Source organism: Dermacentor andersoni, chromosome 6 (genome assembly GCF_023375885.2).
Source record: "Dermacentor andersoni chromosome 6, qqDerAnde1_hic_scaffold, whole genome shotgun sequence".
Classification (NCBI taxonomy): Eukaryota; Metazoa; Arthropoda; class Arachnida; order Ixodida; family Ixodidae; genus Dermacentor; species Dermacentor andersoni.
The window spans coordinates 71,911,430-71,937,235 of NC_092819.1; positions in this window are offsets into that span (position 1 = coordinate 71,911,430).

The window sequence follows — 25,806 nt, forward strand, 5'->3', positions numbered from 1 at the left end:
CCGTCCTTGCAGATATGTCACTTTGCTTATACTGACGCCTCGGTGGAGCCAGCCGGCTGACAAGGTTGTGCAGTGTATTTCTTCTTGGAACGACGTAGGATTTCCGGAAAGCGTCCAGCTTACCTACGTGAGTAGGAATTGATATGTGCTTCGCTTACATGCTCAATAACTATTCGGCTTGCCTAAAGTCCTCCTCGACACTTTTCAGGTAGTTTGGAGACACAATACCGTACAGCCTACAGCATAGTAGGACAGCCTAGATACTGTGGATGCTATTTTTTCTCGACGACAATTATGAATGGGTCACTCCCACCAAGTTATTTTGGTGGGATTGAATTGAGTGAGGTAATGTGCTCTACCGCACATTCACATGCGGAAGATTTCTGGTGTCTTGTGCAAGACTGCCTGCAAAAATTGAGACGAATGAGCAGTCGGGCGAAGGATCTATGTCCCACTGACTGAGTCACAAGTGCATGTATTAAAGGACTTCACACTGCATGCTGATACTTTTCATCTGTCTAGATTACCATTTTTATGACTGATTCGGAGACGTTCCAGAAATCTAAGCACTGCAACCGCCGTAGTATGCCGAACGAGCTCAAAGATACGAAGAAATATCACACGAATCTAGTGACTGGCGCATCTTATTTAACGCTTGCGTAAGAGCCCTCGTGAAGTTCTGGGACGTATATCCGGTAAACGTGTTCATAGCGCAATATCCGCGTCAAACCTTCGCGGGTCTCTCTATCTCAGGAAATTCGGAATACTTCGAATGTCCGGCCACACGCTCCGTTATTGATGCGAAAGCACCAGCTGGCACATTGAGCGAAAAAGCCGGCGTCTGTATAGCAGCGAAACGGCGCCTAATTTTCTGTTGGCGGCGTCGCCACGCTGCGAGCGTGCCTGGAGAGAGAAGGAGATTCTAGATGATGGGGAGGAAAGGTTGGGGTAAAGTGCAGCGCAGTAACTGTCTCTCAGCAGAGGACACCTCAACCGCGCTGCACAGGGGGTAGGGAATGAAAGTAGGGGGAGAAGGGTGCCTGGACGCGGCAGCGCGGGCGAGCCATTGTTGGGTGAGGGAACACGTTGCTTGGTGAGGGATCGCCGCCATGCCACGCCGCCACGTGCAGATACGGCAACGCCAAGGCGCGGGGCGAGACGGGTTGTCGTCGGCGAGGTAGTCGCGTCACGCGCACGTGCTAGTGCCACCGTCTCGTTTTCGGAAGTCGGCGTGCGGCGTGCCTCTCTCACCCCCACTGGGATTAGCTGATGCAGCAGAAGCTTGTTGTGTGCGAGTTGGCTTAACATACTTGAAGGGAAGAAATGAGCGCTGCAAAGATGCGGATCAACATAAGAACATGCACGACAGGCAGGCGCTAAATGATGCGCTGATGAGCTGATGCGCGCGCCTGCCGGCCTTGTCGCTGTTGCTGCTTCCTCGGTCGCTCGTCACGCAAGACGTCCATGGCATGCGGTATTGGCACCACAGGCTGCTGTGCTGCTGCTACTGCTGCTCGCTGGCTCGGGCAGCGCGTACCGCGGTGGTAAATTGCTCGCGGCGCAGAACTCGAAGAACCGCCCAGCAGCATTCAATGGGACATTAATGCTTTTGCATTCAGAACTCATAAGAGGTGCTTAGGTGTCCTGGGATCTTGTTTTCCAGCCATTGCTAGAGTATAGAAACGTTTAAATTTTCGTGGAAGTTACGCCGCCGGAAGTTTTACAATATTCCGTCCATGAAACTTATTTTTTTCTGCTACAATTTCAATCTGTGCTGGGCAGTTTCAGTACTCATTTGGCCGAGAATCTTCCTACGCAGATTCGTTTTAGCAATGATATATTTATTACCTTCGTAATAAACAAGGACAGAAGCGCTAATGATTCACCGTCATCTGGATGACCCGCATTCAGGGATGGATCTTGGCACAAGAAACGCTGAAAACAATCTCTTGTTCGGAGAATTTCTTGTATTTACTGATTAACCCTTCAAACGTCGTGTTTTATTTTCGGATATTACAAAACGAAAACAACACGTGTTAGAGCAAAAGCTCTACTACGCCATGTCTCGCAAAGTCGTTCATCGCTTCGCAATGACCTTGAGCCGCCGGAGCGCAAGTGTGGCAGAATTGACGTCACGCCACGTGATCCGCTGCGGAGAGGCGTCGCAGCAGCGCTCGCTCGAAGCCTCGCCACTGTGGTACCACGTGACTAGGCGAGAGTTTAACGGCTGCTTCGCCCGCGCTGGGCCGCTCAGTCTCCCCGTGGATGATCCACCAGCTGTGCCGTCTGTGCGCGCGCTTCAGCGCAAGCGACAGGTTGAATCCAATCATCCAGTAGATATAGGTAGACGGCAGGCTGCGAAATCTCAGGCAAAGGCTCAGTTGCTTGCAGAAGCACCGGAACAAAGGGAGGCCAGATTAGCATGTATAGAGAAGCTTACCAAGCACGGAAACGTCCTATGATCGAAGCTACTGCAACCGCCGCCATCGTTCAGCAACAGGAACAACAAGGTGAAGGAGAGGAAGCCATGAGTAGAAGCACCGGCACTCACAACGAACGTTTGACGAACCGCACCCTTCCGCATGCGGAAGCTCGACTGCGGCGGCCAGGTTTCCCCGCGACTTCACGGACAACCCGTTCGGCAGCGTTCGTAATGTGCGTGAAAAACTGTGGCCTAACATAACGAAACACTGTGTGCATATATTCTTTGCAAAACGAAGCCAAACAGACCTTCCGCTGGTCATAACTAGGTTTACAGGAGCTAAACATCAAACAATTTTTTGTTCTGTTCTGCACAATATAAAAAATGACACCCACAAAGGGAAACGCTATCTAGGTGTGGTCCTCATATTTATATCTGACAAAATGAAGGTTAAAAGGACTGTGGCAGGACAGAAACTGAGGAAGTTACCGCCAATGACGCTGAAAGTGTTAAATTTTACGGCTAGTAAACGGACAACACAGAAACACAGAAGCATAAGACAGGTTTTCTAGTTGCCGGCGCTTGAATTGTCCTGCCTTAAAGTGCAACACACACACACACACACACACACACACACACACACACACACACATATATATATATATATATATATATATATATATATATATAGTGTGATGCAGCAGTTATCACGAGGTTTATTACGCGCGTCGGAGATTCGGCGAACCGACCACGCCCAAAGCACGGATCACACAAGAACGAGTCCCACAAGCGATGAAGAAGAACCCCATATGAACCCCACATGATAATGATCATGTACAGATAACAAAGTATAGCTTATAAATGCCCACACTAATGTCCCCTCGCGCGAGAGCGGCCATCCTGGCCGCAATTCGAAGAGGCGACGAACGCCTCGTGACAGGCTTCATACGGGAAACGTGGACAACCTCAGCAGCGCAGCAGTGGCGGTCATTTGGAACAATAACTGGTGTCACGCGATAGTTTACCGGAGAGGGCTGCTCCAAGACTTTGTAGGGGCCGATAAACCGAAGCTAAAACTTGTTCGACAAGCCAGGAGTGCGAACTGGTGTCCAGAGCAGCACTTCCTCACCAGGGCGGAAGCACAGGACGCGGTGAGAGGCGTCGTAATGCTGCTTGCGGTCCTGTTGCCGACCTTCGGTGTTGATGCGGGTGAGCTGGTGACAACGTAGAATGCAGGACACATATTCTTCACAGGAGGATGCGCATCGATTGACAGTTGGCGCGAAGAAAGAGACGTCTATGCAGGAAGAGGGCCGAACGACCATAGACAAGCTAAAACGGCGAGTAACCGGTCGTGCGTTGAACGGCGGTATTGTACGCAAAAGTTACGACTGGCAAAATTGCGTCCCAGTTTCTGTGATCCGGTTCGATGTACAAAGCTAGCATATCGGACAGCGTGCGATGAAATCGCTCTGTTAGGCCGTTGGTTTGCGGATGGTAACTGGAGGTAGTCTTGGGGGTGGTTCCGGAGGCTCTGAGTACTTCGCCTACTAGTTGCGAGAGGAATGCTTTACCCGGTCACTCAGGAGGACGCGAGGAGCAGCGTGACGCAGTATTAAGGCTTGAAGTACGAATGCAGCAACTTCAGACGCTGAGGTAGAACTCGCACAAGCTGTTTCGGCGTAGCGTGTCAAGTGATCAACGGCTGTCACAATCCATCGTTTACCGGTGACAGTCACAGGAAGAGGACCATACAGGTCAATGCCAACGACTTGAAATGGTTGCGGCGGACACGGAACCGGTTGCAGTTGTCCGCTTGGAGCTGATGTAGGGAGCTTTCGACGCTGGCATAGGGCGCAGGAAGCCACATACATCGCTACACTGGCGGACAAGCCAGGCCAGTAGAAGCGACCTTTGATGCGGTCATAGGTTTTCTGGAAGCCAAGGTGACCAGCAGTCATGTCGTCGTGAGAAGCCTGCAGGACATGAGCATGTAGAGAGCGTGGCAGGACAGGAACCCAGCGTTGACCATCACGGTGATAGACATGATGTTACGGGACGCAGTTGTCAATCTTAAATTGCGTCAGCTGTCGACGAAGGCGGGCGCGAAGCTCCTTGAAGGTGGCCTATGATGCGCCGACAGTAAGAGTCTGCAAGTTGCTGAGATTGGAAGAATCTGTTGTCGTGTGTAGGCATCTCCTCTACAGTGGCCAACGAGGAAGCATGTGAAGAGGGGTCGTGCGAAAGCTTTTCACGGATGGTAGTTGGAGGTCCATTGCATGGTGTCATAGGAAGCGGACAGCGAGAAAGCGCGTCTGCATCCTGCTGTTTTTTTCCGCCCTTGTAGGCAATAGTAAAGTTGTATTCTTGCAGATGAAGGATCCACCGACCAAGTCGTCCAGACAAGTTCTTCAGCGTCGAAAGCCAGCATAATGCATGATGGTCTGTAACTATGGTGAAATGGCGGCCGTTAAGATAAGGTCGAAACTTCTGCACAGACCAAACGATAGCTAGACATTCCTGCTCCGTGATGGTGTAATTCTTTTCGGCGTTTGTGAGAACGCGACTTGCGTACGCGATGACCCGCTCACCTGAAGTGTCGTCTCGGTGTAGGAGAATGCCACAAATGCCGTGACCACTAGCATCCATATGCAGGAGGGTAGGAGCAGCTTCATCAAAATGGCGAAGTACTGGTTCAGATGTGAGAGCGCGCTTTATATGGGCGAACGCTGATTCACATTCGGGAGCCCACACAAAGGGAACATTAGAACCCAATAATTTGTTCATAGGTGACGCTAGTGAGGCGAAGTCTCCTATGAATCGGCGAAAATAGGAAGCGAGGCCTAGAAAACTACCCAAATCTTTGGTCTTTTCGGGACGAGGGAAGTGCCGAACGGCCGAAACCTTGTCAGGATCTGGACGAATGCCGTCTTCGCTCACAACGTGACCTAATACCTTGATCGTCTTGCTCACAAAATGGCCTTTCTTGGTGTTTAGCTGAAGTCAGTGTTGGCAAGGCACATGAGAACTTCATCCACACGTTTAGGATGCTGATAGAAGGTTGAAGAGAAAACAACAATATCGTCCAGATAGCACAAGCAAGTCTTCCACTTCAGGCCACGAAGAACGGTGTTAACCATGCGCTTGAACGTTGCGGGCGCGTTGCAGAGGCCGAAAGGCATCACATTAAACTCGTAGAGCCCATCTGGCGTCGAAAACGCTGTTTTCTCTTTATCGTCCACATGCATCGGTATCTGCCAGTAGCCGGAACGCAGATCGAGACTGGAGAAGTACTCGGCGCCCTGCAGGGAATCCAAGGCATCGTCTATTCGAGGCATAGGGTATACGTTCTTGCGTGTGATCTTGTTAAGTGCTCGGTAGTCGATACAAAAGCGAACAGAGGCGTCTTTTTTTACCAACCAAAACAACGGGGGATGACCAAGGGCTAGCAGAGGGGCGTATTATGTTCGGTTGGAGCATGTCGGTGACGTTTTTGTCATTGACTTTCCTCTCCGCTAGCGATACGCGATGCGGTCTACGGCGCACGATGGATGTGCCATCTGTCTCTATCCGATGCGTCGTAATCGAAGTTTTTCCCAACGAAGATGAATGCGCGTCAAACGAAGCTTCATGTCTATGGAGCAAATCAAGCAACTGTTGTGACTGCGAAGGTGTCAGGTCGGAACTGATGGCAGCTGCAAGAGCTGAAGGAGATGCGGCCTGTCCAGTACAAGTAATTTCCGAGTAAGCTGTTTTAAAGGAAACAACAGAGATCGACTCCGATTCAGTGGCGCAAGCCAATGTACTGCCTTTAGGGATGAGAATATTTTCGGATGTCGGGTTTGTAGTGCAGAGCCATGATCAAACCGAACAAGCCCTGATGCAAAGAATATCCCTCTTGCGAGACAGCGTGCAGATGGTAATGCGAGCACGTCGCCGCAGTCAATGACATCAGACGTGATAGTAACAATGCTTTGATGGCGAGGTGGTAGCGCAGTATCTTCTGCAGCAAGCAAGTGAAGTGGTGCGTCATCTGCATGAAGTGAATAGGTCGTGTCATTCATGTGGAGAACGCGTTGCCCGCAGCAGATGGAGGCGGAGGCCGTAGAAAGAAGATCCCACCCCAATATGAGCTGCTAGGCACACGAACTTAGCACTGTAAGTTGCACGTAATGCAGAAGTCCGTCAATGGAAATACGAGCAGTGCACATGGCGATAGGTCGAACGGCGGCCCCTTGAGCAGCGAGTAGCGTAGGTCCATCATAGGGGTCGTAACTTTCCGGAGTCGCGAACACAATTCACGGTGAATGACTGAAACACTAGCACCAGTATCTATTAAAGCTTCGACTTATACACCTTCTACTACAACCAATATCATATTGCATAGACGCGATGGAGGAATTTTGTCCTGTCGTTCGATGCAGCTTTTCCTCCAAAAGCTGCATAATTCAGTTTTCCGGACGACGCTCGGCGAATTGAGAAGCAGGTCGAAGTGGGGACTGTTACGTTTCGCCTACAACGCGCGGTAATGCCGGCGCGGATGCAACGGACGCCGGGGCTTCGTTCAAAGCGGCGGACATTTTGGCCCGTTCGACGCCGCCGCAACGCCTCCCCGCCAAGCGTGTCCAGGCGTGTTTCAGTGCCACGTGTCTTCGTATGTGCGTGTGTGTGTGTGTGCTCACGCTTGTCAAAGCGCGGCAGCCGGGGAGCGGAGCTCCCCAAGTGGGGTGCCAGGAGGTCTGTCCATCGGCGGGTTGGCGATGCGTCACTACACTCGGCTCACCATGTCTCTCGGCTCGACCGTGCGCGCCGTCGTGGGCTCATGCTCCGCCGTCGCGTGGGCTCATCCCGTGACCTTCCTTCTGGCCCGCGACGCCGAGAGTATAAGAGCAGCTGCCCCCGGACGCCAGGAGAGAGGCTCCGATTTGTACTGTTGAGTTACGTGCTCTCCCGTCTCTCCACTTCGGTCGACCTGACCGGCCGCTCTTTTGCTATGTTAGAATAAACAAGTTGTTCTGTTACCAGTCTTCTCATGCTTTGCCGGGACCTTCGGATGCTTCCAGTGCCCCAGGCCGCCAGGCCAACGCTACCCTTGGGGCTTGCGACCCATTCGCAATAACGGGCGCCAGCACCGAGTCCCCAACAACTGGTTGCCAGCGGTGAGATCGCGACAACGGAGGCCAGCAGCGAAGAGATGCGGTTGACTGTATGCTGAGCAGCACAACGACCATCCGGGAGCAGTGCAACGAGCCCTGTGTGATGACTGGTTGCCTGCAGCGGAACGACTGCGCTGAATTCTTGGCTGCGAGGTTTGGTGAGTGCGGGACTTCCTTCTTCTGAGTTTTGCCAGGCTTTTGTTAGTGTCAGAAACAGAGCTGGTAATTGTGGTTGTCGTTGCTGCCGGGTTAGTTTGCGGCAAGACAATAGTAGGCAGTAGAGAAAGCAGCATTCAGAGCAGCCATGGATTTGAAGTCGTTGCGCAAACCGAAATTGCTGGAGCTTGCAAGAGAGTTGGGTCTGGATGTCTCAGACAAACTCAGAAAACCAGAACTGCTAAGGGCTATTCTTGAGTTAGAAGCTGAGGATGACGAGCTGTCGGAATGCCTTGAGACCATTGAGGAGAGGGAGACGGCAAAAAGACAGGAGCGCGAACTTAAAGAGCAAAAAGAGAAAGAAAAAGAAGAGCGCGACCGTCAACACGCTTTGGAAATGAAGCGTCTCGAGTTAGAGATGGAACGCGCTCGTAATGGAAGTCAGGCACACGGTGCAGGAGAACGAGTATTGTTCAAAATGACTGACCTGATGCGGCCGTTTAAGCTTGGAGAGGACATTGGTTTGTTCCTGGTTAACTTTGAGCGAACGTGCGAGAAGCAGGGGTTCTCTCGGGAAACGTGGCCACAGCGCTTGCTCACTTTGCTACCCGGCGAGGCGGCCGACGTAGTCGCTCGCTTGAATAGAGAGGAGGCAGAGGATTTCGACAAAGTGAAATCGAGTCTGCTAAAAAAGTACAGGCTGTCAGCGGAGGCGTTCCGTCGGAAGTTTCGGGAAAATGAGAAAGGCAAGAGTGAGTCATATACAGAGTTTGCGTACAGGCTTATGTCAAACATGCAGGAGTGGCTCAAAGAAGAGAAAGCGTTTGGTGACCACGAGAAAGTTCTGCAGTGTTTCGGGCTAGAACAGTTTTATAGTCGGTTACCTGAGAACGTGCGGTACTGGGTCTTGGATAGGCCAGACGTTAGTACGGTGGCTCGAGCCGCTGAGCTAGCCGAGGAGTTTGTGACGCGTCGGGCTCGCGGAGCTAAGGACGGTCAAAAGGGTGAATTTGGCTCCAAGTTTGAGAGGCCGAAGTTCACGCCCATGAGAAAGCGGTTCGAGACGAGGCGAGCGCGCGTGTGTTATACGTGCCAGAAGCCGGGTCACTTTTCGGCGCAGTGTCCGACCGAACGTGAGGAGACGGCGGCAGCCGAAGCCGAACGCAGAAAGCGGTTCGAGATGAGGCAAGTGCGCGTGTGTTATACGTGTCAGAAGCCGGGTCACTTTTCGGCGCAGTGTCCAGAAACAAAAACAAAAGTCGTGTTTTTGTCTTTATGCAGCACTGACGAGAACATGAAGCTTCTCGAGCCTTACATGCGAGACCTCCTCGTGAACGGGAAAGAGTGCCGAGTGCTTCGCGATTCCGCAGCTACAATGGATGTAGTTCACCCCTCTTACGTAGAACCCGATATGTTCACGGGCGAGTGCGCATGGATCAAGCAAGCAGTGGAAGCTCATAGCGTGTGTCTGCCGGTAGCAAAAGTGCTTATTGAAGGACCTTTCGGAGCACTTGAGACGGAGGCCGCAGTGTCATCTATGCTGCCCCCCCAGTACCCGTACCTATTTTCGAACAGGTCCGATCACCTCCTGCGCGAGAAGGGGCTTTTGTTTGGTGAGGCTAGCGTTCAGGCCTTAACCAGATCGAAGGTTCGGGAGCTCGCTGCAAAGGCGGTAGTTGCGGGGCCGACGTTGTTGAACGATGAGAAAGGGTCAGAGGCGCAGCAAGCTGGTATTCAGAGCACGCCCGAACTGAATAAAATTGAGCCTGTAGCGGTAAAGGCACCAGATACTGGAGAGGAAAATCCCGACACGGGAAAGTTAGAAGAGCTGTCTCCAGATTTGCTCATCGCGCCTACGTCAGACGGACTTAACAGGTTGCTAAAAGTCAGCCGGTCGGCTTTGATAGCCGAGCAAAAGAAGGATGGCAGCCTAGAAAACATACGCTGCATTGTCAAGGAAGGTATCGCCAAGAAAAATGCTCGCTTTGTGGAAAGAGGTGGGGTCCTGTACCGGAAGTATCTAGACCGCAGGGGAGTGGAGTTCGATCAGCTGATCGTGCCTCAATGCTATCGTCAGGATCTGTTGCGCTTGTCGCATGGGGGTTCGTGGTCCGGACACCTAGGAGTTAAGAAAACTAAGGACCGTCTCTTGCAAGAGTACTATTGGCCAGGGTGTTTTCGGGACGCAGACCACTTTGTGAAGACATGCGACACCTGTAAGCGGGTGGGCAAGCCAGGGGACAAATCGAGGGCGCCGTTGAAGTTGGTACCTATCATTACGGAGCCTTTTAGACGGCTCGTTATTGATACAGTGGGACCTCTGCCGGTAACAGCCACGGGGTACCGACACATTTTTACTGTGATCTGCCCAGCGACAAAGTTCCCTGAAGCAGTGCCGCTTAAAGAACTCAGCTCAGTTGAGATAGTCAATGCACTACTGTCCATATTTGCGCGAGTTGGTTTTCCTGCAGAAATCCAGTCAGATCAGGGCACAGTGTTTACTAGCGCTTTGACGACAGCCTTTCTCGAAAGGTGCGGGGTAAGGCTGTTACACAGCTCAGTGCACCACCCCCAATCGAATTCCGTTGAGAAGCTCCACTCCGTCATGAAGCGCGTGTTGAGAGCATTGTGTTTTGAACATCAAACTGACTGGGAGCTGTGTCTGCCTGGAGTGATGTTTGCATTAAGGACCGCGCCGCATGCGGCTACGGGGTTTTCGCCAGCTGAACTGGTGTACGGTCGCTCGCTGCGATCTCCGCTTCGCATGCTTCGAGAATCATGGGAAGGCAGGGGCGACGACCCAGTCGTGGTAGAGTACGTGCTTAAGCTCCTCGAACGCTTAAGAAGGGCACAGGAGTTGTCAGGTGAAGCAATGGCAGAGGCCCAGCAGAGGGCCAAGGTTTATTATGATCGGACAGCCAGGGCCCGTCGTTTTGAGGTGGGCGATGAGGTCATGATATTGCGCACATCGCTAAAGAACAAACTCGACGTGCAGTGGGAGGGCCCAGCACGGATTGTTCAAAAACTGTCGGACGTTAACTACGTGGTGAGTCTGCCAGGAAAGCGGAAAGCACAGCAAGTTTACCACTGTAATCTGCTCAAACCCTATAAGCAACGGGAAGCAGTGGTGTGGATGATGGTAAACGTTCCCGAAGAGCTTCCGGTCGAGCTTCCGGGACTAGGCTCAGTGACGAACAGGAAAGACACCGATCAAGTCATTAGTGACTTAATAAGTAAAGCATCGCTGTCGCCTGAGCAGAAAACCGAACTACACCAGCTCTTACAAGAGTTTCAAGGTCTGTTCTCTGAGAGGCCTGGTAGGACTTCTGTCCTTACTCATGACATAGAACTTACCTCCCCAGAGCCAGTACGATCCAAGGCGTACCGGGTGTCACCCCGCCAGAGCGATATTATGGAGGCTGAGGTAAAGAAAATGCTACAGCTCGGTGTTATTGAAGCAGGTGAGAGTGATTATACCTCCCCTTTGATTTTAGTTGAGGTACCGGGCAAGGAACCTCGTCCTTGCGTCGACTACCGCAGGCTTAATTCCATCACTAAGGATCAAATTTATCCGATCCCTAACATCGAGGAGCGCCTTGAGAGAGTGAGTAGCGCTCAGTTTATTTCCACCCTAGATCTTGTCAGGGGTTATTGGCAGGTTCCACTTACAGAAGAGGCTAGTAGGTATGCGGCATTCATTTCACCAATGGGGACATTCCGTCCTAAAGTTTTGAGTTTTGGTTTGAAGAACGCGCCATACTGCTTTTCAAGCCTCATGGATAAAGTGTTGCGGGGACAGCAAGAATTCGCTTTACCGTATCTAGACGACGTAGCGATATTCTCCGCATCCTGGCCTGAGCATATGGCGCACTTGCGGGCAGTGCTAACCCGCCTGCGCGATGCGGGCTTGACAGTCAAGGCTCCCAAGTGCCAGTTAGCACAGGCCGAGGTTGTCTACCTCGGACACGTGATTGGTCGGGGTCGTCGCCGCCCCTCTGAAATAAAGGTGGCCGCTGTGCGAGACTTCCCGCAACCGCGCACGAAGACCGATATTCGGTCGTTCTTAGGTGTCGCCGGCTACTATCAGAGGTACATCCCCAGGTACTCTGATATCGCGTCTCCCCTAACGGATGCTCTAAGAAAGACAGAGCCGCAAACAGTCGTCTGGGATGAGACAAAGGAAAGAGCTTTTAGCGCCCTAAAGAGCGCCCTAACAAGCCAGCCTGTGCTACGATCGCCCGACTACACAAAAGGGTTCGTTGTTCAGTGCGATGCTAGTGAGCGAGGCATGGGCGTTGTACTGTGCCAACGGGAAAATGGAGAAGTAGAACATCCCGTCCTGTATGCTAGTCGTAAGTTGACGAGTCGTGAGCAGGCGTATAGCGCCACCGAGAAAGAGTGTGCGTGTATCGTGTGGGCCGTTCAGAAATTGTCATGTTACCTAGCTGGCTCGAGGTTTATCATTGAAACGGATCACTGCCCTCTCCAATGGCTGCAGACCATCTCTCCCAAAAATGGCCGCCTCCTGCGCTGGAGCCTCGCTTTGCAACAATATTCCTTTGAGGTACGTTACAAAAAGGGGAGTCTCAACGGTAACGCCGATGGCTTAAGTCGAAGCCCCTAACGTGGGAATCAGCCTCAAAATTGCTTGTTACTGATGTTTTTCTTCCTGAGGCAGGATTTTTAACCTATTGCTTTCGTGTAGTGTTTCAAAGTGATGATGTGCTTTCTAGTGCAATTTTCCGATTTGTGGACACGTTCTGAGTGCTGCTAAACTACTGTAAGGAACTAGGCAGCAGTATAAAAGGGGAAAGAGCCTGGCAGGGCTTAGTGAGGGTTGTTCCGTGCTTGCTGACTGAGCGGTTGACTTTCGGCGTAGTTCTAACGCTTGCCGGAAACGAGAACAAAAATGTCAACTCTCCCGAAGTCACTTTGCAGTGTCCTGTGTGCACCTGAACGTGAGAACGAGGCCTTCTCTGTGCGCTGCGCTCAAGAAACGCCAAAGGACGCCCGACTTCGGTTATGAGCATCATCGAGCGACATCCCTCCGGACAGCGGATGCAGTCCCCTGACCATCGGGATCTCCTTCCCCCGGCGGGGCGGTCTGTTACGTTTCGCCTACAACGCGCGGTAATGCCGGCGCGGATGCAACGGACGCCGGGGCTTCGTTCAAAGCGGCGGACATTTTGGCCCGTTCGACGCCGCCGCAACGCCTCCCCGCCAAGCGTGTCCAGGCGTGTTTCAGTGCCACGTGTCTTCGTATGTGCGTGTGTGTGTGTGTGCCCACGCTTGTCAAAGCGCGGCAGCCGGGGAGCGGAGCTCCCCAAGTGAGGTGCCAGGAGGTCTGTCCGTCGGCGGGTTGGCGATGCGTCACTACACTCGGCTCACCATGTCTCTCGGCTCGACCGTGCGCGCCGTCGTGGGCTCATGCTCCGCCGTCGCGTGGGCTCATCCCGTGACCTTCCTTCTGGCCCGCGACGCCGAGAGTATAAGAGCAGCTGCCCCCGGACGCCAGGAGAGAGGCTCCGATTTGTACTGTTGAGTTACGTGCTCTCCCGTCTCTCCACTTCGGTCGACCTGACCGGCCGCTCTTTTGCTATGTTAGAATAAACAAGTTGTTCTGTTACCAGTCTTCTCATGCTTTGCCGGGACCTTCGGATGCTTCCAGTGCCCCAGGCCGCCAGGCCAACGCTACCCTTGGGGCTTGCGACCCATTCGCAATAACGGGCGCCAGCACCGAGTCCCCAACAGGACGTAGAGCGGCGAAGGGGTGACGGCGAGCGGCGTCTCGCATTACGATATGTTGGAACCGTCTCGGATGCAACAGTAGGTGATGGAGAGCGGCCGCGCGGTGGAGCATAAGGACGGCGTTGGTCACGCAGGCTCCCTAGACGTTGGAATGTAGCTCCAGGCGAAAAGTAATCCCGTTCGTATGCGTCATATCCGCGACGCACGCCTTGCTGGCGCTTGCGGCAAAAACGTGCTATATGGTCACGATAGCCGCAGTAGTAGCACATGGGACGAGGAGGACGCCACTGCGGATAGCTGGTTTGGGTAGGTGCGCTGGTAGTCAGGGAAGCCATGTGGACCGGCGTTGGTTTTTGAGGCATCGGTGGAACGATGACTGTGCGTACGACTACTGTGCGTACGTTGGTGGGGCCCGAGGGGTTAGAGCGTCCGTGTACGCTGCGCCAGCCATGGATGCCAATTCCTCCTTGACAACGTCTCGCAGATTGGTATCCGATACATGAGAAGGCATAGGCCCTGCGGCGAAGCCAAGATACTGTAGCTCTTCACGAATTATTGCGCGGATCATTGCTCGTAACGTGTGGTCGTCGGCGGTAGTGGTTGCAGTGGTGTCTGGCTGCAACCGTACTGATTCGAGTTCATCGAGGCGCTGGCAGGTACCGACGATATCAGTGACGGTAGCGGGGTTCTTGATGGCTAAGGCATTGAAAGCGACCGCTCCGATGCCTTTGAGGATATGGCGAACCCTGTCTGATTCAGTCATGGCCGTGTTCACGCGTCGACAAAGAGCAGGCACATCCTCGATGCACGACGTATAAGATTCCCCGAGTTGTTGCTTTCGTGTGTCGAGCGTCTTTTTTGCGAGGAAGGAACGAACAGCCGGTGTGCCGAAGATTTGGCGGAGCTGCTGTTTGAAAGCACTCCAGTTCGTGAAATCAACCTCATGGTTGAAAAACCAAGTCTTCGCTACTCCTGTGAGAGAAAAGGCAACGTGACGTAGCTTGGACGCGTCATCCCAACGGTTAGCCGAACTCCCTCGGTCGTAATCGTCCAACCAATCCTCGACGTCTTCACCGCGAAGTCCTGCAAACAGATGGAGATCCCGCTGGTGCCCAATGATAATCCAATCATACGCTGGGGTAGCCGAGGCCGGATGGTTGAAGTAGAAGTGCCCGTTGGCTCGTCCTGCGACATACTGGCGGACAACTGGTACAATGGGCGACCTGATCGAAGCTCCAGGAGGTTCAGCGGGGAGTGAAAGGACGGAGGACCGTAAAGCACACTCCACCACTTGTGATGCAGCAATATGTATATATATATATATATATATATATATATATATATATATATATATATATATATATATATATATAGCTGGTTTGACCTCTCTTGGTTCTACCACAACAGCGTTTTTTTTATTTAAAAGTAGGCACGGTGCAATTTTTTTGCATTTTTCACTTTGACACCGCACACTTATCCTTTCATAAGTACGCCTTCCCAGTTGTTTTTATTGTGTGTCTTTGATTACGATATCGCTCGGCAAGAGTATAACACCTGAATATTTCAAGAGCATATGAAAGAAAGAGGCTGCAGATAATTCACAATGTGTTTGCCACTGGCGGTGCGCCTCCGGCCGGCGTGTTCTCATTTACGAAAGCATGGCACGTTCTAAGTTCGCCCCGTTTGTGGAGAAACCACTTGAGACTGACGCTGCTTAATGCGTGACTATTCAGGCTGCTTTCCTGTTTTTCTATTCGTCGATGAATATTCGTTCTTTTTTTTCAATGCAAAAACTGACTTTACAGAGGTGCATGCGAGCTCGTATACAAAGAAACTTGGAGAAAAGGCAATAATAAATTTAAGAGTCAAGACCAAGCAACTGGTGTTGTGCTCTTTACTGCCTTCTCAAAAAGAAAATGTTGCATGTACAGCATTTATGTCTTGCACTAAACATACTAAACAGATATTACCTGAAGTAAGCGAACTTGATTTTTTTGTCACTTTTGCAACAAAGCCTGAGTGCCGCTATGTCCACGTGACGTCAAGAATTTCAATGTGGTTTCGCGTATTATGGCTACTATAGCCAAGGCAATGTTGTCAGAAATGACCTAGCTAAATTCCGCCTTTGACATTTGTAGATACAAGTGATTCCATTGTTAGAGGATAAACAAAAAGAGAGCTAGAACGAGCAGATACCACCAAATTTCATTACGTCCCAGCAAGCAGGTGCAGAAAATTCAAGGTGGCGTTGTCATCCACATTTTGTCGTTCGGTCTTTTCAGGCATATCATGCCTACTGTCAGTTCGAAAGGGACACTTCTAATCTGTCAAAATGGCAATTTGCGAATATAGCGAAATGCATTTTTTTTTCTGTAGCAATCCTTTGAAGCCTGTCCTAGTGAAAGAAGAAGAAATAAAAATATAATAAGAATATCAAATATTGTTATAATAATGGATATTGTAAATAATATAATGGTTGGAAAGCGTAATATTCATCTGCGAAAAGCAGGAAACCAGGAGAACACAAAATGCTACAATTTTAAGCAGGAAGCAATACACACAGTTCATAACAATGTGTATTTCTTTCATACGCTGCCATAGAACGTGCACTCCACGTTAGTGCTGGTACTTAAGTATCTAGAGCAGGCTGACACCTGCTGTTGAAGCACAGATTCTGAGTCAGTGTATATGATAAAATACTTACCCTTTACAAACCGTAAAATGATTTCAACATGTGTGCGCATAATATCAATATTCTCAAGATATCGCACACCAAATGTGAATTAAGAGATCACAAAATAAGTGCTGAAGATAGTAACTGGTGTGTTTATTACAAACGGCCTTTTGGAGCGCTGAAGTATTGTGTTGCTGCGCAATGCCTGGGATCTCGGAATGTCAGTTGTGAAGCTCTCAAATTCGCGCAAGGTAATGCTGGCTCACCAGTTGCTACTCACAAGTCCACATGTATTACTGGATATAACCAGATTATCTCCTGATGTCAGCTGCATTTCCGCATTGTTTACTTGACTCTCTGAAGTTCTTTGAACATTCAATTCTATACCGACAGGAACATCCGCTCAAAAGTACCGATCCTTGGAATTGTCCAACGCAAGAACTTTACTACGCATCTCTAAATGAACTGATCTTTGTTACAGCACCCCTCTTACTTTCTTATTTACTAAACAGCACACCTGCACAGTAGAGGTTCAACTACGGCTAGTTGCTACGAGATCATATGGTTCAGTGCACTGGCTCTAGCATCAAGGAAAACAAAATGTTCTTGTTATTTTTACGAGTCCTTCGTGTCATTCGTGCTGAATTAGCGCAGTAAACCGAATGACGGCCGTTCAGTAAAGCCAGTTTGAACCAAATCGCGTATATAATCATTCTATAGTGAAATTTTTCACCTTACGATCGTTTTATTTTTTTCTGTAACTAGTTATTTCCGTCCATTGAAAATTGTTTCCATGGTATTTCTTGCTTCTGTAGCATCATGAAACGCGAACTGCAGTAGGAATTCAAAATTTTTAATTTTTCTTTGCCGTTTCAAGGTCCCAGATTGTGGACCTCATACAAGAGAGCTTCATAGAAAGTTCGGATACGAGATCCACTATATCGCGTCTAGCCGACTTTGAAAGCACCTACCCACGTAAATAAATAAAAAGTACGCCTGATGTGCCGAAACAATGGAATGTATACATGAAGTCATACTGGCACCGAGAGTAAATCCCTGCATGTCTGTAAGCCAAAGTGTTTTATCAAAACACTTTATACTTAACATTCAAATGAGGAGAGTGTTTCCCATCAAAAATATGTTACTTTATATGCTACTTGTTTTCAATATTGTTACTGTGATCAGTCATCTTGATTTTTATCCACAATTTTCGGATGCAAAGTTGTGCAGAGAGCGGCGGAAGGAGACATACGGTGGACTTAATGATATGCAAAACAGAAAAAAGCGGTGCTCTACGCATTTATAACATTCGTTCAATATCTATAAACGGCACTTTAGCCTTAAACGGCCAAGTTTCTCTTTTTTCTTAAATGCACACTAAGACCATAATTAGGCACGCGACCTTCGCCCGTACGTGCTGTATTAAGGCTTGCCTGCCACGGCTCTTCATCATTTTAGCATTCAGAAAAGCGTTTTAAGCAGATCTTGCTCCCCTCGCAACGATACTCATTCCACTAACAATTTTCTTGCGTTAATTTCATTTTTGTACCTTTTGCAGGAGGCCGCGGTAGATTTTATTAGGAACATTTCGAAAGGGGATACGAAGTTCGCATTAACAATTACTCTAACTGTGCTTGGATTCTTCGGGGTGTCAGCTGTGCCAGCAGCTGACGAGCTTACAAATTTTCCTGTTGGAAGGGAATACACAAGTAATTCCTTCTTTGCCATGTATGATGACGTAAGTAAAAGAGCTTACGGCTTCTGCATGCATGACTTGCTGTTTTAAAGCCCTGGCAAGTGAACTGTCTTTGTGTGCGTTTTTTTAAAGTAGCGAGGGAAGAGCATATTCTATTCTTCCCTGGACATGAACTACGACAGAAGACATGGTTTTTACGTTGAAGGCATAAGAGCTGGAAACAATAGGAGAAACAAACGAAAAAAAAACTCATATATACTTTTATTTACATATAGCATTGTTTCCCATGTTTCATATTGTAATTTTTGTTTCTTTCTATTTTACCATGGGCATTTATGGGGGCGAGTGCATTCGCTAAGTTATGTAACTATAGATTACGGATGTAGTATCAAGATGCGTGCTGCTCAGTACAAGTTGCTTTCCATGGAATGTGGTGCGAAGGATTTATGTAGTGGGTTCTTGATCATTGTCACATCAATGCAGAACAACTTATGAAACAAAACCTCAGTAAAAAAAATGAAAATTTCGCTTGTGATGCGCGGAGTCCAACCCATGTCATATATATTTAGACAATCCTGCCTGAATATATGTTCACCCCCCCCCCCCAACCGGGTACTTCGCTGCTGCGGCAACTAGCCCGAGTAGCGCAGTCATATGGAATTGGGAAGGAACGGCGCCAAGTAAGATGATCACGAGAACGAGAACGACACAGGACAAGCGCACCATCTAGCCCAAATGAATGTTGTCCTGAGTCATATGGAAGCGGAAGAGAACACCCTAGGTAAAGGCACGCCTCATACATGAAGTGTTTTGATAGTTGCCATAGTGCATGATGATATATTGCTTCAGTCTTATTCTCATTATCGACGACATTCAGCATGAAATAAGTTATGCCAGATTATTTGCTTTCTTCTTGCTCATATTGATCCTGCTGCCTTCGCACCTGTGAAGAGGCGGGATGAAACCACCGCCGCAGACGCAGCCAAGGCGACGTCACTAGAAGTCACCGATGTGCAATCACGTGACGAGTGCCTAAACCTCCTGTATATTTGTATTGGGTGACTAGGCTTCAACATTTTTGCGAGACGTGGCCTCCCAGTTTTTTTTCCCTTCCTCCGTGACTCTACGGGGTATTTCCCCCCTCATGACTATTCAAGTCCCTTGGAGCCAATTCAGTAAACTCACAGAATATCCACAGAAAGATATTTACTTAAAACATCCTGGCACCCTCTAATAATGTTCCTCTCGCTAAGGAATTAAGTTAACCTATGGTGCTGACGTGCCCGAAAAAGAAGTGAAGCTCCGATTGCACTTATAAAAGCCCGTTGTCGATTTAAGTGCTCACTGAAAGTGGTGCTCCCCGTGTGGTACTTAGGCAAAATGGCGTGGCCCTGCTATATGCACGAGATCGCGGGATGCAGTTCCGACCGCACCAGTCGTGTTTCGATGGGGAAGGGATGCAAGGATACCTGTAGATCATGCCTGGTAAAGAATCGCAGGTGGTGAAAATTATGCCAGAGTCCTCCGCTATACACCGTGCCTCTGCTTCCACATACAGCGCTTTATGTTTTTGTCCACATTCATTTTTCGTTTCCGTCAATTAAAATTTTTGACATTACAATTTCATCGACAGGTAATTTACTTTGCGCTATTATTTTGTTGTTGTCATTGTCTGCTGCCTTTATATGGTCGAAATTGAGATAGACTAAGTCCCTTGGGTCCCCTTCTTCTCGTTCGTTCATAATCAGATTTCTCTTTCAGCACGTGAAGCACCTGAATAGTTGGACGCCTACGTTTCGCTGAAAACGGCCATTGCTCAATAGTATCCGCTATATCGCTTGAAATAATATGCCAGCGGAAATGGCACACGATTTTCGTGGCTGACTCATTAAACTTAACATATTCCTGTCGACTTGAGCATACTCAGCCTTGACCGCTCACAGCTGGATTTTAAGTCGCAGAGTGGTGCAGCTGAACTCTGTCGAGACGAGCAAAAAAGTTAAGGTAAAAATAATTCACGCCATTAGCATCGACATAACGATATACACATGCTATAATCAGCCACGTTTCTTTTTGGGGAAAATGAATGTTTATTTACGCAGGATGTTACGGGACATACTAAGGGCAAGCCGCCTAGCACTTTGTTGTATTGAAATTATTGTTTGCTTCTTTCACGTGAACAGTTCCAGTATCGGGTGCCAGAAATTGTAAAAAGTGTGCACCTTTCAATAAAAGTACATGGTCAGTGGTTGCTCTAGTGTCATGCGGGCATGTCTATTTTGTTGGCGACGTGAAATTTACGCTTTTTAACAAAATGACTACGAACACAAAAGAAATAATTTAACCAGAATGCGCGCAGCTCACGTTTTATTTTTCGACATAGCGCTTCATCCTTCCGCTTCGAAGAGCATGTACGCGTTTTGTATCTGAGGGACATTTACTCGATTATCAAAGCGCTTCAGTATGCATGTCTTCATCTAAAAAAAGAGCGGAGGTTGCTGACAGCGGTAAAACAGATGTGGCGACAAAGCCTCTTAGATTCACGCCGTGAACAGATCAGAAGGAAGGTCCACCTCAGGAGGTTTTAGCTACACGCTTGTGGAAACCAAGAGATCAACTTGCTCCGCGTTGACTACATCAGTTTTGATTCAATTTGTTGTACGTCAAAACAAAAGGTAGAGTCCAGCAATTTTAGGTTGTAGATTTTGTGAATCATGGATGAAAAAGTATCAATATTGCAAAAAAAATGATACAGAATCAAGTTTGCAAGCGGGCAACTTAAAAATAAAAAAAAAACGATATCAAATTTCTGCATACTGTTGTTATTGCCATGAAGACTGTTTTGATATACCACGCAACGGGACGGCACAACCAGAAAGGAAGGCGAACAGAGACGATCCGTTCGTCTTCGGAATTAGGTTAACCCATCACGGCGACGTCTTCGTCTTCCTTTCTGCTGTGCCGTGCCGTTGCGCGGTATATCAAGATGGCGCTCATGTCAAAATACCAACTAACCTAACACTCACCTCTTTAAAGCGCAATGCTTTTATTGATATATATGAAGCGTAGAAAAATGATTTAATATATACGCCTAACTTGTAAGTCGTTATTCTCGCAAAACCCTCCTAAACGATGTATCTATTTCAGGTAAGCAGAAAACTCATATGAAGCTTGTTCGCGTCAAACCCTCTCAAATATGTTATAAGACTACAATATCTGCATATCATTGGTGCAGAGTTACGGGCTTATGTATATATGCCATTTTTTTTAACGTTACAATTTTCACAAGTTGTCTGAGCGATTTGAAAGAAAAGAAAATCTCCTTCCTACAATTTGCAGGACTTCAGTTGTCTTCCAAGTGCAACAAATTTCATTCACTTCCTTTGAGCAGTTGTCTCTGAGACTACCCCGGCGTTTCACAGGCGCTTCAATAGGAAAATCAGAGTGGTCACGTGGTAATGGTTCCTCTGAAGCTTCAACTTGCGTATTCTGTATCTATACCATGCATCGTATGCGATGCATACTATGCATGTTATATTCTCTACAGTGTCTCTACAATATTCTCTGCAGTGTAGTATGCGATAGTATAACATTGTGTTCTTAGTTGTTCGCAGCAATACAAGAGGGCAAGCAAAGTACAAAGGCGGAGGAGAAATTCCGAGAACCGATGCGATGGTGGTACAAGCTGAAAGTGGTTATAAACTGCTAATGTTTTTATTAGATTGAATGGACATAGACACAAATTAACTGCTGCGTCCTTTCAGAGACGCCTAAAATTGCGATTAGAGTATTCCAACAGATGTGAACAGAAAACTAACAGAATAAAGCATTTTGTACTTCTCCCGCCGTTATGCATTGTTAACCGGGCGCACGCATAGAGCTGCTCGCTTTTATGATGAGCGAAAGATGTTGTTCTCTGAGTTTTGAAATTATTCGTTACTAGTAATTATTCCTTCAGTTTTTATTTGATATGATGTGTGAAAGGGTACCACCAAAGCACGCATGTATTCATTACGCTATGAAATTTTAGTGATGACCACGTCATTAAAATGTTTGTTGAGTCTTACATACTGATGGAAAATGTCTTGTAAAGTTGCAAAAGGCGAGTTAAAAACAAAGTGGCATCTGATTTTTCCTTTATAGACATGCATCAAATACGTTCCGAATGGGCAGCTGGACGCCAACTCCCACTACAACAACGACTCAGCCTGCAATATTCACTATGACTCCGATCACAAGCTAGTATATTCTTTCGAAACAGAGCACAGCATTGCCCAAAAGGTACGGCATACATTCATAATGTCAGCTTAGTTTCTGAGGGAATATTCAACGATACCGCAATACAATTAAAATGTGTAAGTTTGTCCATGAGAAAGCGAGAGTTTTTGTCAACTATTGCAATTCTCTCAGGTAAACATGAACACATATAAATTCGTAAATAAGTGACCTACTGTCAGTAGAGGCTGAGGCACAATACAGTACCGTGAAGAGTACGAGCAAAAGTCAAGCTTTCGTTCGAGGAAACTTCGTAGTGGCTTTTTGCTGATTATTATGTAGTTGTGGGTGTTGGAGAAAAAACTGTTGACTGAATATTTATGGCGTATAGCAATTTTATGTCTTGATTAACTGTAACAGCATATGCAGCATTGCCGGTCATTGTTATTTGCCCAATCTTTTCAGCCACCACGACGTCGACGACGTATTTATTCTATATCACGACAGGTACATAGATAGCGCGTCAAAATTGCGCTTAGACTTTTTCTTTGTTTCGGATCTGTCGTCGAGACCGTAGAGCTTCATTCCGTAGCCCTGCATAAAAAAGGACGGGTTCTTAGTTTGTTTTGTCGCTCTCAAGCAAACTCTGCTGGTAAGTTTTGCTTCCCTCGTTTGGTGCACTGGTCGGGCTGATTATTTCCTAATGAAAGCGTTTCAGCATGTAGTATCTACGGGAAGTGCACTTACATGGTTAAGCCATACAAATGGCAGATAGGTTCCACTGTACCCACTTTGCTTTGCACATTTGTGAAAATATCGGCTGTATTCTTCCAGCTGTGGTATTTGATTTTACGGTGGCGACTTCTGCTCTTGCTAAACCGCTAAAAATCTCTGATGACGTGGCAGTGGGGCTGTTTCACGTCCCTTGTTCATTTAAGACCACTACCACAAGCAGATTTGCCGTCCGTGCTAGCCTTGGCTTTTGATATTTTTCAACATCCGTGAATTTGATTGCGGATATACATATCTGAGTCAATCGTTCTTCTATGGTATAAACATTTGAAAAAGAATTATTCAATACACTCTGTAGTGAGGTTCTGCGGTCGATGAGTCTTAGCAAGCACACCTGATATGCATAATCTCTTGAGACCTATCGATTCCAAAGAATACAGTATCATCTTTCTCAATAATTCAAGCTATTTATTTCGTGCGTATGTCCCTTGACTCGCAATGACTTAAATCTGCTTATTTTACTTCCAGATGCTGCGAACACGGGCTCGACTCAATAATTCGGGCATAAAACTGGCCTGGGTCATGAACCACGTGACCAGAAATATTAGTCCAGACACGTGCGGTGGTGTCGCAAACCGCATAAAAAAAGCACGAGAAATTAACTACACACCTTAAATTGCCAGGTATCTCCAACATCTTAAGCTTTCATCATTTTACTTTTCAAATAAGAAAATTTCCTGGTAACATTAGCTCAAATGATGAAATGTTTGTTGTGGTTTCAATAGAAAATTGCAAAGTCAGCCAATCACGGTTTGTCACTCACAAATATGATAAACGCTACGGCACAAATATAACTAGAAAAGTGCAACTGCTGTGGCAATAAAGAATGGCTATAGGAAAGTTTATAAGGACAAAGTGGTTGCCGTCATAGCACTTGCTCACTGGCCGTGCAATAAGTATTAAAATATATAGGTTAAAATAGCTTGAAGTTCATATGCGACAGGTACGACATGATTGGCATCATTTTCAAACAGCAGCCTTCTATGTCTTTTTAGTGGCACGAGCATCGAGTGACCCTCTTGTTTCTTGAGCCGCACTTCCGGTTCACCTCCTGAGACGACCAGGGACAAAATACAAAATAAATCAGAAAAAATTGCGAGAATAGTACCCTACAATATTTATGGGTTTCATTACAGATATGATATCACAGCATAAGATTAGTTACGAGTTGAGTTGCTGCAGCATCCGGAATAATTACCATTAGGAATCCATGATTACCACACACCAAAACACAGAATGGTAGACTTTAGGCACACGCCACATGAGCACGACTTTGGCGAAATTCGCAGAAACATGGGAGCAGAAAGTGGAAGCAATGACGCCACTAATGACATCACACATAAAGGTGGCATGATATTTAACCGGCTAACGAATGGGAAGCAGTTACCTGGCATAGAATGAACATCTGCCTAGCAGAGCGGATGTTACGTCACTCGCTCCATCTCTTGCTTCTCCTCTCCCAGCGCTCATCTGTTCGCTCGCTCGCTTGCTTGCCCGCAATCTGCGCGCTCACGCTCGTTACATGCTCTGACGTCTGCACCTGACGTCTGCAGGTGATCTTCATGCGCCGCTCCCTAGGAGGCTACGCCACGCTGGGTGGCGAGCGCTGCGCGTCCTCCTCGCCCTTCATTGCTATCGTCCCGCATATCGTACCAGGAGAAAGACTTTCCCTCACTTAACCTAAACAGCACCAACGCCGAGGTGCCAGTGCCACAAAGACGCACCTAAGTCAATGATTAGGGTCGCCTATCATTTTTGTTATGTGTCGCGCATATCTTTTTTATACGAAGAAAATATTGTTGTTGAATCTGTAGGAATGTGGATAATGAAAAATGCAATATTTCCAGGGCGCTCTAAAACGTTTGATTGGGAGGTCTGAAAAATGCGGTGAACACCAGCATGCGGCATTTATAGATAACGAAAAGGCATTGGTCAGTGTGTGCAAGTAATGACGAAGGCATTCTATGGTCAAGTAGCAGAGTACACATAGCTTAATACCTTTAAATAAAATGGCCAGAGCTATTCCGTTGCCGTCCTGACTCTCTACCGAAGACACGCATAATTGCATTACCTGCAATGCTATTCATTGAATGGTGATGTGAAGAAATTAGTATCAAGATTGGTTCGTCTAAATATTAGGTTCAATGGAGAAAATCTCGGTAGCGTGCTGTTTGCAGGTGATCGTGTACTGTTTCGCACTTCTGCAAATGACTTAGAACAATGGCCTTTGACAACAATGGGCTTTTATTTTTAAAATTTCTAATGGGATGATGCTTTGTTGACAAGGAAACACCGGTTCGTAAATGTTAGCCAGCCTCATAAGGCCATGTGCGACTGCAATTATGTAAGTGAAGGCGTGTGAGGGACCGCTACATCAATATATAAAAAAACGCACAAATTAGAACAGCTCGTAGCACGCGTGGCTGTCTCACCCATATCGTTCACAGCAGCATAATCATGTGGTTGAAACCTTGAGTACAACATCGTGTCTTCTTTCAGTGTTTCGCTGCGAGTTGTAAACGCTGAAGACATGAAATGAGCTTGAAGAGGCAATGCGCCGCGAATGAACCATGAAATAATTATAGTGACTGGTGAACCTTCAAAGACGGAGTGGTATAGATCGTAGAGCGAGCGAGTGTAACTGACATTGTAGTTGAGAGGACGAAGAAGACTTATGCACATCGTTCCGTGCACACAGCAGCCCACAGGTCACCTCTCAGATTATATAGTGGGCTCCAGAAAAAAAAAAAAGAAAGGAAAGCTGAGAAGTGTGTGGGCCCCGGTGTTCTTACAATAGTAGCAAATTCATCAGCCATGAAATGGGGTCAGTAGACTCATCCTGGGCAATTTGTTATTGCTGGAAGATTTCTTTGCCCTGTAGATTCCATTAGATATATAGCGTGCTGATAATGAGGACACATATGAGGAGTTTGTGACACCTATATTG